This window comes from Halictus rubicundus, chromosome 4 (assembly GCF_050948215.1).
Source record: "Halictus rubicundus isolate RS-2024b chromosome 4, iyHalRubi1_principal, whole genome shotgun sequence".
In the NCBI taxonomy this organism is placed as follows: Eukaryota; Metazoa; Arthropoda; class Insecta; order Hymenoptera; family Halictidae; genus Halictus; species Halictus rubicundus.
Genome location: NC_135152.1, coordinates 19,600,553 through 19,615,198, shown reverse-complemented (window position 1 = coordinate 19,615,198; position 14,646 = coordinate 19,600,553). Strand labels below are relative to the sequence as shown.

The following is a 14,646-nucleotide window of genomic DNA, read 5'->3' as shown; positions in this document are numbered from 1 at the left end:
TATAAGGACCTGTGTTTCAAATACTACAATTATAGTGGAGTAAACGCATTCCTACTTGCGAGAGTGGAGTCCATCTGGTGGAGGGTGATCGAATTATATTGAAGTAGTTATATAGCGAGTTTATATGTATATAACAACATATACCTCTATACGGTAGAAAATATCCTGTCAGATGCATATGTCAATGTGTACACGTATTGTATATGTATAACACAAGTGGGTAGGACCTACCTACGATATATGCACATCCGTGGACACTGATAAGGCTCAAAAAGACTCACATTTTCAATTTTTATTGACAATATGAATTCGTGAGTAAGTATACATTGATTATACTGTTCGATTATTTACGCATTTTGTGGCGCATTTTATGACCCCTTTTACGTAAAACCATATAAATATCTTCTTTTCAGTTAGTTTATTCTATAATATTAAAACCTGTAATAATTTTAATTTTTACATTAAGAGAGCAATAGGAAAATTTGGGTATGGGCCGAAATATCAGTTTACATACAGTGAAAATATATAATTTGTCACGTAGTCTTATCAAAACTTAGTACACTTAAATTTACTATCATATCTACCCTTTTAAAATAAGATAAATTACTTCCGTAAGGACAAATAATATTTACCTCATTCTTAAGACGGGGAGGGGTTAACGATGCATTAACCGGTTGCAATGTTAACTGTTTTACAGGCAAAAAGCGACTTTCTCATGTTTCTGTTAATTAAACATAAAATATTTTCGTTGTTAGTCAGAAATTTTATTGATATTTCTTTCACTATGACAACTGTAGTTTTAAAGTTATCTTGCATTCCTTGGTGCTTCTGCATAAGGCAATGCCGTAAACCGAAATATACCACCTTCCCCCCTTCACTACTCCTAAAGAAAATATTAACATTAATTAAGTAAATGACCCAACTTTCGTTGGGCACAACAAAAAATTATTTTACAGACTCATCAATTGTTCCCCTCCACGGAAATCTTTAGTAAAAGGCGAAAGATTTATGCGTGTTTTGAAGGGAAACCAGAGTGATGTCATCACCTTTATGCTGTCAAGATATAGTATAGACCGCAATATTTTACTAGCGAGAAAGTTCACCACCTGGCGATAGTTTCACGAATTAATCTTAGTTTTACAAAAAGGTATATTTAATTGATTCTGTTCATTTTAAATGTTAACTTTTGACATTAATTATGCGAAATATAATCTGCCTCACTGTTTCTATAAACACTAAATTATTAAATTCTTAAAATAATTTCTTTGCAATGTAGACAAGTAAAAATAGTGCTTCATGACCTATGTGTATGGACCTATGTATATAATCACATAATCCATTTTAAACCTATAATACTTACTTTTCATAACGTTATAAAAATAAAAAACGAATTTTTAAAATGGCATAGTTACAATTATTGACAATGAGTATCTTGAAAAATATGAATTTCAATCTTTTGCCAACAGATGGCGCTACTGACACCTTTAGCCACATCATAATTACCGACCATTCACTTCTGTTACAATCTGATGATTCTTATAAAATGCATCAACACTTATAATATTTATTTATGCATTTTTCTATTTCTATCGAATAAGTTTCTCATTTCTCCAATATAATGTTTAACCTATCATTACTTAACCTATCATTTGTTGTTTGTAATGCAAAGTTTAAAAAGTAAAGTAATCATTTCTATAATTTTGGTTGCTTTGTATATACGTTTGTAAAAGTAGAGAGAAAACAGAGAACTTTAAGAAAGGGAAAAGTTCCATTATAAAAATGTACAAGGTTCTTCTACATATAAATCAAAAAGCTGTTCAAATCTTCTGCATTAGCAATTTTTATATAAGGATGCGGGTAGCAAAGTACAAATTACAAAACTGTTAATTAATATTACAAGAAGAAATACTTAATTGTATACGTGTAGTTATTTTTCAATATAAAAGTAAATTTTGAGAGCGGAATTATTTAGTTCTTCCCTCACATATTTTTTACAATGTAATTGCATCACGCAACTAATGTCAGAATAAATTAGTCAAAAACACTTTGCAGGTTCCAATTTTCTCTTACATCTTTTCAATTTGTTCTGATTATTCGTTTCACTTGTACTTTTTTCGCACAGTAAAACGGTAAACCATATTTCGTAACATCTATTGTAAAACCCTTCGTTTTCAAAGTTTATCCGTTTCATTTTTAATTGCATCTATTTATACGTTTCTATGATTTGATGTGCAACATTTTCTCATTGCAACTATCTTTTCTTTGGGGGGTTGCTATGTACAGTTTTCAAAACGACAATAAAGTCTTCGTCTAAAACAATTATTCAGATATCCTACATATGGTTAGAGACGCAAAGATTCGCAGAGAGGCGTTCCGAAGTCGTGCAAAAATGTCGGATGGAGAAACCAGCGTTTGAAAATCGGACAGAACTCGCAGGTTAACACGTTCTCTGCGGCGAACAACACTGCTTCACCGGTTTATTCCGTTAAACGCTACCAATATCTCTCGGAATCGCTGTTGGTCCGTCGATATTTGAGATTAATGCTCCAGACCGACTGGTGTGTCGCCCATTTACGAACGAACGCGTGAAACAAAAAACAAAAACCAAAAAAAAAAAAAAAGAAAACAGAAAAATAGAAAGAAAGGAACGAACGCGACGAACAGTATGGACATCGGATCGGCGTGCGCTGCTGTCTTGCAACAGGCAGCAGACCGACCACGCATGCAGATGAACTTGCTGGGTACCTCGATACCCTAGCAGCAGGGGTTCCGCCGATTGAAAAAGGGACAGCCGATAACAGCGCGAAGGGTAGATGAAATGGGGGTTCGTTTACCCCTGGAAGAGTCACCCCGTCCTCATCGATCCTCATCCTCCGCCTTTTCCACGGGCGTCTCCTCCTCCACTCCTGGCTCTCTCCCTCTCTCCGAACGTTTCTACTACATATCCCTGTAGCGCCTCATTCTATTTCTACGTCCAACGGTCGCCTATCTCTGTCCCGGCGTTGTTCTTTCTTTCTCTGGCAACTGGACCGCCGGGTTCCCTGTCTTTCGTTCGCCGTCCCTGTTCCTCTTGCCCGGCTCTCCCGTCAGCATCGTGAAGAAATTCACTTTCGTGGAACAAAAAAAAAAAAAGAGAAAGAAAGAGTCCGTGAAAAATCAATGCCGGCGGCGGATTGGCCGCGGTAGCCGGTGGATCGCGGCAGCATTGGTGCTCGCGTCCTCGCGGGCGTGGCTTAAAGATGAGCTCTCGCTATGTCATCGCTTATATTGATCCCATACTCGGGCCAGCCGGTGCGGTGGAGAACGGCCGTGGGCGCACACCGACGATGGTCCACATGCACGCCACGTTCCGCTGCGAGCTGCGAGAACTCGCGAGAGCTTTGCGAGAGCTGCGAGAACTGCGAGATTTGTGAGCTCTCGTCTGTGCACGCGCAACCGGGTATACACGTCTTCCAGACGCGTCCCATTTCCGTTTCCACGCTTACCTGCTACCGGAACACACGCGTGAACTTACGCGCCGCCGCTGCCGCTGCCGCGCCGGCTGCTTCGTGTGCGCCATTCGAAATGCTACCGACGATTGTCGATGTTGATACTATGGATGAGCTGCAGAATGAACTTACATAATAACCGATACCGACAATATTCTTGGTCCGGACTGGGCATTTTGGGACTAGTCACTACCTGCGGGTAGCAATTTCTATTTTTCTACTACGTGGAACTCTTGTTGCGTTAACTCTAATAGTACAATTGCGATATTCTCGTTGTACATAGTTATTATATGTATTTCGAAACATTAATTAACCTTCCAAGTGCACGTGTTGAAGGAATCCGTTTTTTCGTTGAAACTTGTTCTAAAATCTCGCAGCTTTTCTTAAATGAAGCTATTGTTGCTATATTGCATGAAACTACTCCCAGCAAAACAAGAATTCATTAAGAAACTCGAAGATAATTTTAAGGATATTAAAAGAGTACAAATTCAATTCGTGGATCACATAGACACAGTTCGTGTATAGAAAAATTGATAACGGTATAAAATTAATTAGCATAACAAGAGACGCACGAAGGTTATTATATTACCTAGAAGTGTTTAAAATTATTGGATGATTGCAAAAGTTCACGCTCTTCGAGTTCGTAGAGCTCAATTGCTTCTTTGAAGAAAACCGCTGAGATTGTACAAAAAATAGAATCCACCAGCTTGTAAAATGCTAGGCAACATAATTGATTAATAAATTCACAAAAACGAATAACTGATTAATAAAACTGTTCGTTTGACATGTAATTGCTGGCGTTTTATTTTTACATCAGGCACGAACAATTGCAATCGTCTAATACTTATAGTGTCATTGAAATAGTTGACAATGATAACACTAATATAACACTAATATACACTATTGTAACACTAATTACTAATATTTGCTGATTTTCTGTTATCAATCGACTACTCTATACAAAAATTTATTTATCTTATCATTATGTTACTATAATCAGATTTATTATTACTAAAATAAAACTGAAGATGAAAATCGACGGCGACACTCGAGTATTCAAAGATCGTAAAAGTGAAGTTCAAAATGGATGACCTCCAATATGGCGTGCGTGATCCTTGGCATTGAGTTCTTTTTTTTTTTATTTTTTATGTCACATCGACCTTCTGGTCATTAGCAACGGCTTGGAATAGTGATACAATCTTTATGTTTTTTTTTATGCCTATTATGTTCCTCAGTAAAGATTAGTTTTCTTTAGAAATGTAAATATAGCTTCTGTGGGTCTGTTAGCGTTTAAATTTAATATACGAATATATTGTCATAGAATAGCTATTTCTATAAGTTATAGATTATAGATTTTATAAAGAAGACTGTAAATTATAAAATCCTTCTTAATCAAGTACAATAATGAAGACATTCAGTCCAGACATTCCTTTATGAAACAATTTCGGAATATTACGTTATCGAAGAATTATATATTTAGGTGTAAAAATAAACCTCGGCGATTGCTTCCCTATGCTAACTAAATCTTTCATTCAGTCCTGAATTATCGAATCAACGGATTTCGAGGTCGATAGTCCCGAAGAATGCATGGGGAACGTCGTGATTAATTTATGTACTAGGAACTCTCTTCATAATGAACAGCATATATATTTGGGTTAATGGTGCCAGCTGGTTCAAAGCCAGAATAGTTTTCGCGGTAGATACGTGATAAGAACATGTACTTTTGCATTTTGTATGAAAAGCAGCTTACCGTTTACTATGTACTATACATTTCAGAGATCAGGGAGGAATAAATGATTCTAAAATGTGTTTCATTATTTGAGAATGACGTTATCATTGCCGTTGTTTTTATTATATTATTCTTCTAATAAGTAGAAGGTAATAATTTAAAATCTTATTTTTTGAAAATATTCAATCATGCATTGATGTACTTAGAATGCGAAGAATAACTACTAAATAATACAAAAATTCTCAGGAAAAGTTGTATGTTAATCACTGGAAGAAATTTCTACCTACCGAAGGAGCTAATATTATATATGAAAAAATTTTCCAATGTTTTTTCAGAGGTTTCAATCTATAGCGTTTGTTTTAGGAAAATCGAGTTTTTTTAAATACTTCTTGGATCCACTGTATACCTGAATAAGAATAGCAAGACATCAATTTTATATTAAAATCGTTTAATGAATATTTAAAGTAAGGTCTACAGAGAGGAATCGATTTTTAAAGTTGAAACTTTCAATTGACGCAAGTACACGGAATAGTGGAATTTTTTAAATTTATACCATTTGGCAAGGAATTGATCTTTCCTGTTTCCAATTGCAGTTGTATTTAAACACATCGCGCAATCAGGTTCGAAGCTTTAGAAGATAGAGGAAAGGGGCGGCGAAGTTGTGCGTGAGTTATATCGTGACTGTTTTGATGGATTAATTCGCGAACTGAACGGAAAGCTGCAAAGACGGACTTCGGTATTTCAGTATGTTTCATTTTTCTAGTTGGTTGGACTACTGTTAAAAAACGACTTGCTGGATCACCTGCCGATATTTCGAATTCGGCTATTGTTTATTGATAATTAAAGGCTGTACAACATGCCAAAAAGAACTTTTAAAAGACAACCCGACAAAAAGATTTTTTAAACTATATAAAATTATACATGTATTATCTATAGGTAGTTTCTTTGCATTAATTTGTATTGATATTTTTAAGTGTTGTGTGGAAGAAGGCAAACAAGGGCAACAAACATTTTTGGCAACTCAAGAATTGTATCCAACCTGTATCATCGCTCTATAAACAAATTACATATGCAGAGCGAGACATCTAACATTTGCACCTCAAATATCTAGAAAACATTAAATTCACACATTATACTAAACACTGTCTTAAAATTGAATTATTTTCACATTTCCATAGTCGCATCAATTCAGAGTTTACAATATCTATGTAGGTATGTATTGTATTGTTTTTCTCTTTCGAAATCACTGAAACTTTATTTTAAACATTCCCCGCACCACTAAAAATGAAATATACATTTAAGTGGTTTCGAAACCATAAAATATAGCTACGATTGATTCGTTCACCTGTTGTAAGGGACTTCTTATACTAGGTATTAGTTCCGTTTCCTGAATTTTAGCGTGATGGCGTTGCGAGCATCTTTTCAAGAGTTTTGTGCCTTTATAGGGTTCTATACACATCGATTCTACGGCCATGTGTGCCTTAGTCACGGTGGCATATGGCGAAGTCAGGAAGCCACTAGGTGGTCCTCAGTATATTACTCTACCTGTCGTCATTCGTGCCTTACGGGGGGCTAAGCTCATGGCTATTTGTATGACAACAAAACTATCCTTTCCGACTGCCCCGTCACTTATCGATGACCAGCAATTGCTATAAGCATAGTGGGTAGTACGATTACCTGCCGTTGTACGTGTTTGTCGGTATGTATACTTTTTATTGTTGCAGACTTTTATACGTTAAGTACATATTACGTTTTAGCAATTTTATAATTACGACTTACGAGAAGAATCCATAGTCCAGTAATATATTATTATATTAGAATATTGGACGCAATGTTTTCTTCTAAATGAATTTCTCTTCAATGCCACTTTGGCTCGCTGATCTTCGCTCAAGTTTAATTTTTATATTTTTCATTAACTCTTTTTACTAATTATTTGTGTGATTCTGGATTCTACTACTATGATGGTCGATTTTTAAAGAAATAAAGAAAAGTTCTAATTTGAATAGCACTTAGAAGATATAAATTAAAAACTTTACTATAACAAGGACAGATATGTTTTCATCAATATTCACAAAGCTTTACATTAACAAATTTATTATTAGTTATTACAATAATACTTCATTTACTACGATTACAGTTATAGTAATGAAAAATTATTAACAAACTTTTACCGTATGGAGTCTAAAATATCTGTTTTAGAAAAATTCAGTTTTAGAAAATTCTACAAACATTTCTTCTCATAAAAATTCGATAGATACAGATACTTTTTTAAAATAAGACATACAAAATCGAGTAGAATGTCTTGGGAAACAATAGACAACCTTTTATTTCGGGCTCTGCTATGTAGCATAGTGTTACTATCGACACCGCGAACACCAAAAGGGGGTATAGCTCAGTGGTAGAGCATTCGACTGCAGATCGAGAGGTCCCCGGTTCAAACCCGGGTGCCCCCTTGTATATTTTTTTCTTATTCTGCGAAAATAATTGACTCCAAGGAGTGATGTGAAATATTTATATTATATTACATAGAACAGGGCTGCTTAACTTCTTTTCCGTCGCGAGCCACACGAAGCTCCCACCATTCCCCCTCTCCGTTCACTCCTCTACCGGGGGGTACCCCCTTGAGACACCACGAAGCTCAAAATGCAAAATGAGATACACCTACGATTCTCCTTTCCCCATGTGACTGCCAAGCTTTTGGGAAGACATCGGCCTGTCGTACACAGTGTGGTTTTTTTGTCGAAAGATAAAGGTAGGGGAAAAAGTCACAAGTGGCTCACGAGCCACCAGTTAAGCAGTCCTGGGCATAGAATAAAATAATGAAATGTAAATGCTTTCTGTAAGGCTGGTATCAACTGGGGGTATAGCTCAGTGGTAGAGCATTCGACTGCAGATCGAGAGGTCCCCGGTTCAAACCCGGGTGCCCCCTTCCTTACTTTTTTCATTTTTTTTTTTTGATCAATTAAAACTTTCTAGTATATTATGACATCATTATCAACGATTCAAATATTTTAATTATAACCAGATTGCAGTTGGCAAACTTTTATACAATTATACTTTTGTATAATTTCGCATTTTTCTATAATGCATTACAGAAACAAAAATTAAAGGAATGCTTTGCTTCGTTAGTTAAAGAATATTTTCTTCGAAAAGTAAAATAAAAATTGATTATGCTTGCTGTGTTTAATTAATTCGCACAAGCAGTACATAATTTGTAATGTTACGATGTATCATTAATACATCATGATCGAAGTAAATATATATGTTTAATAACAATTATATAATGGTAGTATAATAACGGTTATTGCACGAAAACAAGATTTACTGGCACCACGTATATCTTCATTTTCTCTATAAAGGAAATTCTGAAACTGAGAAGTCGCTGCTTTTGAATGCGACGAGCAGTAACCGAAGTGTTGCTAATGGCGTACCGCTGTAAGGACGTTATGCGGTTGATCAATTCATGGGATTTCTAACCGCGCCAGATGAATGTTTGGAGTAGTAACCACCTGCTCCGTCGGTAAACGTTAAATCCGTAAGTTGGGCGAAGCATTCGACGAAATCCTTGGAACGGTTGCAGCGCTCTGAATGATCAGACCAATTGGCCGTTCGCCAAATGAAATGTATATCCGAGATAAGTCTTCCCATTTGACCCGTTTGTCGCATTTTCGCTCGCACGTCCCCTCGTACATTGCCGCATGTGTTCGACGGATCACGTTGCGAGTCAATTTTATTCAATGTATAGTATGCACTTTTAAAATGTAAGGTGTTTTCTAGTAAAAAATCACGAAAATACATTTATCATTCTATTATTAGCTTCGCTCAATACGAATGGAAATGTACATTTTGTGGTACGCAAAAGGGGCGAAATGATAACGCGAAAACAAAATCTGCGCTTCTCAGAGTTGCACGGGGTGTACAAAAATTACATGTCACGACTACCATTGCGGGATTCTACAGGGTGGTACAACCGGAAAGCGGCGGTTTCTAGATAAAACATAAGTCGTAAATGTAGAATAAAATATTTTCATACGAGGCTTTATTTTCGAGGAAAATTCGGCGAACACGCGTGCTATTCGATAGGAATTTGTCTGACGTGTCTGTTCACGACCTACCGGTTCTACTTCCTACAAATGCTAAGCACGCGAACTTGACGGATTTTCGAAGTCGATTTTCTCGAAAACAAGGCCTCGTATGAAAACATTTTATTTTATATTTTAGACTTATTTTCTCATGTAGAGTCGCGTCCTATACGTTTATACCATTTTCGGCCACCCTGTAGACATATATAGGGTTATCATAAGATACTTGTGTTATAACAATATCGTTGATTGCATAAAGATCTGGAGTCTAATAATAACACAAGTAATTGTGAAAAATGTTCTGAGTACTAGCATTTTGATAATAAGAGTTGGCTGCAAGTGAACATATTCCAGAGTGAACTGTTAAACAAAAGTCCTTTCAGAACCATACTCATATGATGGTGCTCATTTTCCATATGTTTTTCACCTGTTACTTTTAATTTATCATTCAAGAACTAGAGTACATGGTAACTGCACGTTGAAACCGCCGCGCCATGCGTTAGTCATGCAACGTGTCTTCGAAAAAGGCTTCTGCTTGTTAAGGGCTGGATCATAGTGGTACGGATTATTCTCAAACGCCATCGGATAATCAAATCGCACGGTTTTTACGATGGGCATTAACCTTTGCAGGATCAAGCTACTTTACTGCAGACTTCGTAATGTATTAGGTATCGGTTGCTAGCGATACGCGATTCTGCGTAAGTCAAATGACAGATGGGACCGCGCTAATCCGCCATTATCGTCGGCAATGATCGGACCCGTGTTGAGTACAATGCTTTCAATTCACAAGGCTTTTGTTGGGGATGCTCCCCGAAGCTAGTTCCGACGGTCATGATCATTCACGTGAATCACTGGAGATCGATCTCATCGACTGGCTATCTAATCCAGCGACAGGTTGGAAAAGAGGCATCGATTCCTGTAATTTTATGATCAGGTGCTGCGAATTGTTCGCTGGTTGCTTCGTCATTCATATTTATGCAAGAATCATACATATTTATGCAAAAATATTGTATTCTATGTGCCGAACAGTCCCTGTGTTTTTATTCGTGCGCCATTAGTCTGAAACTTAAACTATCCATTTAGTTGAGTGTTTTTTAAACACTGAATCTACCGCTACCACGCAGTGGATCATCTCTATGAAATAGGTACAATTAATTAAAAAATTTTCATGTCGTGAAATAGGTTAAGACTAGGTCTTTTCGCAGGCAATGCTTGATTGAAATAGACTGAAAAGGACACAGACTTATAGTTGATCTCATTTGTTAAATAAATTGTTTAAAATCCCATTTACAAAATTCAATTTTGTAGATTGTGGCACCCCCTATAATCCATTCTAGGAAATAAGCAACACCAGTTTTAGATTCTACGACCCCTTTATTTAATTTTGTCTTTATTTCATCTTTAGTGTTGAAAAAAAAAATGAAAAAAGTGATAGCAAACTTGAGTGACGAATTAACTCGTCGGCCCGAGTTAAAAGCATAATTCGAAATATTCGAAATGAAAGTGCTGCGTTTTTGCAAAATTAGATTTGTATCGAATGGCAAGTTGAAAAAATATTAAAAACGTCGTGCGACGTCAAAGTTCGTTAGGTTTGCCGCTTCAATAAAGCAGACAGATTGAAGCGTTGATAATTTAATATTCTTCCATGCATTTATTTGTAAATTCGCGACCCCTACATGATTGGGAAACGTGGTACAACAAGGAAGACCAATGCAAACAGTGGTTTACCACGTGCGATAGGTTCAAAGAGCAGGATCGTTGCTTCAACCACCAGCAAGGCGGTAACAAAGGGTCTTCGTCCCTGTGGGGTTTCTGCGTTTTGTCCTCGGAGGATTGTCAGTCTCACCCCACCCATTTATCCAGGGGCTGAACGTTTAAATTATTCATAAACAGTCGAGTGATTTGTAGAATATAACTTACAATTATTACGTGCAATAACGTTCTCAGTTCTCACCGTGTTCGATTTTATCATGACCGATTGCCGGGTTAAAAGTTAACTTTGTAATTTGCAATATCAAGACGAATTATTATACTATCCGGCAAAAATTATTCGATCAAACGACTCAAGTGTCTATCATTGCAATCCTTCCTATTTGTAATGTAGAAAATATTTTCACAAACGATAGAGGCAACTGTAATGATAAAATTCATCGTGTGTGAAGAAAATCAAAAATAAATAAAAAATTAATATGTTTATTGCTTCATGATGTAAAGAATAAACAAATTCAGAACAATGTTACTAGAAATATTTCATTGTTCACGATTGAAATTGTTCTAGCATATTTTATTGACAAATCTTTAGTTGTGAAACACCTAATCTGTAAATAACAATGTAAAAGGAACGCTATAATATAAAATATGCGAAACTCTCAGAAAAATACACAGAACTCTACAAAATTTTTGTCATGCATAAATTTTAATCTAGAAATAAGGATAAAATGAATGTGTTGGCTGAAAATATTAATAACACGCCAGACGAATGTTTATATTGATAGTATATTAACCAGATAAATGTTTACCAATTGGTAATGCACCGCGGCAATGAGAAATTATGTTTTCATCAAAGAAATTCTCGTGTGCACAACGCTAATTTAATCTTCTCTCGTTTCCTTACGGTCTGCGTGAGTCTCTTTGTTCAGAGGGAATCCAAGATAGAAACCAATTCAGAATTCTGCTGACTAAAGGTAACGCGAAGGAGAAAAGTTTACTGGAGGCAAAAAGAAATGTACGATATAAAAGTTTGCAGACCATTGTTTCTGAATTGCTGAATCTCAATATTGCACACATATCATTCGCTATCTAATATTACCATAATCTCAATTATATCGAAATCGTACATAATACTTTTATTCAAATAATGAAATTAATCAACTATACTTATATTTATAAGTACACTTTTACATATCGTAAGTAAACAGTTATCGATGATTTGATAAAAGCATAATTTCAACATATTATTTTATTCTTTCAAGGTATTCTTCCAGTGCGAAAGATCAATTGTTTATATAATAATTCGGGGACAACATTTTAGTCGATTTTTTTTGTTACTTGCTGATGTCGTGTGGATTGTTCTTCCAATATAAAAATGAAGATCATAACATTTTGTAATATAATATAACAACATTTACTTTATTTTACTCCACACCACATTCATACATAAATTACAAATATATTTCATAAAAGAATTCGATTTTTAGTGATACAGAAATTTGATTAGGATTTATGTCAAAGCATATATTATATCTTTCGAGATCAGTCGATACGCTTCTAGGCTAACCCATTTTTCGCGAGGAGGAACGTATACGGGTATACATGTGACATTCTATCAGTTAAGCCACCCCAAGTCGGCTGGTGATCTAATTTAATTGACACCCTAATAGCGAGCCTGCACGGCCGTTAGAGTTCCGGCACGGCTGCTCGAGTGCTCGAGGAGAAGGATGAAAATATAAGGGTGGTTAGCCAGAGACGCATGGGGTGAAGACAATTGAATTTCATGGGGGTTTGGCCGCTTAACCAGCTAATTGGTTTGTTCATGTTCCTGCGAGTACATAACTTGTCTCGATAACCGGACTTGCCGGATATCCGACCGTATCAGTTTTCTGTGCTATCATGATTTTTATAACTATGCGAGAGAATAATTCCAACAAGTCAAATACTATCGTTGTACTATTTGCAACTCTGAAATAAATGTGTACGTATCTCCAGTATATTGCAATTAATACAGACAATTTTTATTTTGCATAAAAATCCGTAGTTTAGCGATAATATGCGTAACAGAAGCTCCACGTTAATTAGGTACATTCAAAAGAAGTCAATTAATGCTTTATAGTAATTTTAGCAGATTGTACTATGCTAAAATATGTATGAAAAAGTACAATATGTAGATACGAAATGCGTAGATGTTCTAGACTTTCTGAAAATATTGTAAACTGAATGTAGATGGAAATATAAATGCAATGATTGCATATAAATGGAATTTGCAAATTACACGGAATCGGAGCTTAGTGTATTTTCGCGTAGGGAGCGAATGAATTCCTCGTCGCCGTTCCGTCCAGGCGAGCCACTAAAGAAAAGAAAACTGTGCCCCTTTACGGCACTTTCATGAAGTGAATATTTAACTTTATGTCTTGCGGGTTAAAAATGCTGACCCGCTGGCAGAGGTTTCAAAAGTTGGCGAAGTACCGAGATAAAAGATAACGGCTGATAAAACTTGCTCAAAGTTCCGCGCCAGACTCCGCGGCACTCACGTTAGGCCCGTTGAAAGTGCTCTGCTTCGACAATTAAAAAGTTTTCATTGCATTTTGATAAGCCCTTGTCAAATTTTTAACCACACTCACTTCATTTTGTACGACCAAACTCGTAAATAAATTAACGTTTGCACGCTTTAAATTTATATGTTTTCAAAACAAGTTTTTAAAAATTGAGGTTGAATCACACATATATATGTTATCTATTTGTAATTATAATTTGCAGAATTAAATTTTAAATAATAACTTGTTTAATTATAACCATAATTTGTTAACGAACTAATTCTTTTCATTGAAATTGTCCTACGTATGACAATATTTCAGAATTATGTTATTATCTTATGAATGCTAAAGCCTATTATGGTCATTAAGTATACGCGCAATTTTGTTATGTCCGTTTCAGGAAATATCCTTTTTTATAAAAAAAAGAATGTTTCGAACTGTTTCAAGTAGATACCTTGGACATATGCGTTCAAGCACATTTTAATATCATTTAGAAGTGTTAAAGAAGTTAAAATCCTATAAAAAGTTGTAGTAGATTTTTTATTAGAAAAATAAGAATTGAGCGAAAAAAATAATCGACTTTACTTTCTTGTTTGGAAAGCAGGCACTGGAGGGATTCGAACCCTCGATCTCCTGTTTACTAGACAGGCGCTTTAACCAACTAAGCCACAGCGCCGTTGAAATCCACTTCGATATTTCAGTATTTCAAATTGCTAATATTTTATTGATAAACAGGATAAAATATAATTAACAATGGAAACTCATTGGTTTTTAGCAATGTGCTGACAAGTATACGTACTTGCTAAATAAATTAGCCCCGGCACACATGGCGGTTTAACATAGTCTAACGTTATGCTAGAATTACAGATACCTGTATAATAATCTTAAACGAAATATATTTAACTAAAAATATCAGCTTTTTCCGTATTTACATACAAATTCTACATACAAGTAATCGATAGGTTAAGGGACCCAAATACCTATTTTTAAAGTATAACAAATATTAATGAAAACAATGGAATATCTGTTTTTTAATATTCATTACGCTTTAAAAATAAGTGTAATCAATATAGGCACAGTAATTGGCATCTCCACAG

At 35.6% G+C, this 14,646-nt stretch overlaps 4 non-coding genes across 4 annotated transcripts; 2 read left to right on the top strand and 2 right to left on the bottom strand.

Annotated features, from left to right (window-relative positions):
- Positions 1 to 914: 914 nt before the first annotated feature.
- On the bottom strand, positions 915 to 1,037 carry LOC143353899 (U5 spliceosomal RNA). The gene has a single exon (XR_013082229.1). It is a non-coding gene; the product is annotated as a U5 spliceosomal RNA (small nuclear RNA).
- Positions 1,038 to 7,598: 6,561 nt separating this feature from the next.
- Trnac-gca (transfer RNA cysteine (anticodon GCA)) lies at positions 7,599 to 7,670 on the top strand. Its single transcript has one exon. It is a non-coding gene; the product is annotated as a tRNA-Cys (tRNA).
- A 404-nt stretch (positions 7,671 to 8,074) lies between these two features.
- Trnac-gca (transfer RNA cysteine (anticodon GCA)) lies at positions 8,075 to 8,146 on the top strand. Its single transcript has one exon. It is a non-coding gene; the product is annotated as a tRNA-Cys (tRNA).
- Positions 8,147 to 14,151: 6,005 nt separating this feature from the next.
- Positions 14,152 to 14,225, bottom strand: Trnat-agu (transfer RNA threonine (anticodon AGU)). Its single transcript has one exon. It is a non-coding gene; the product is annotated as a tRNA-Thr (tRNA).
- Between the last annotated feature and the right edge of the window lie 421 nt (positions 14,226 to 14,646).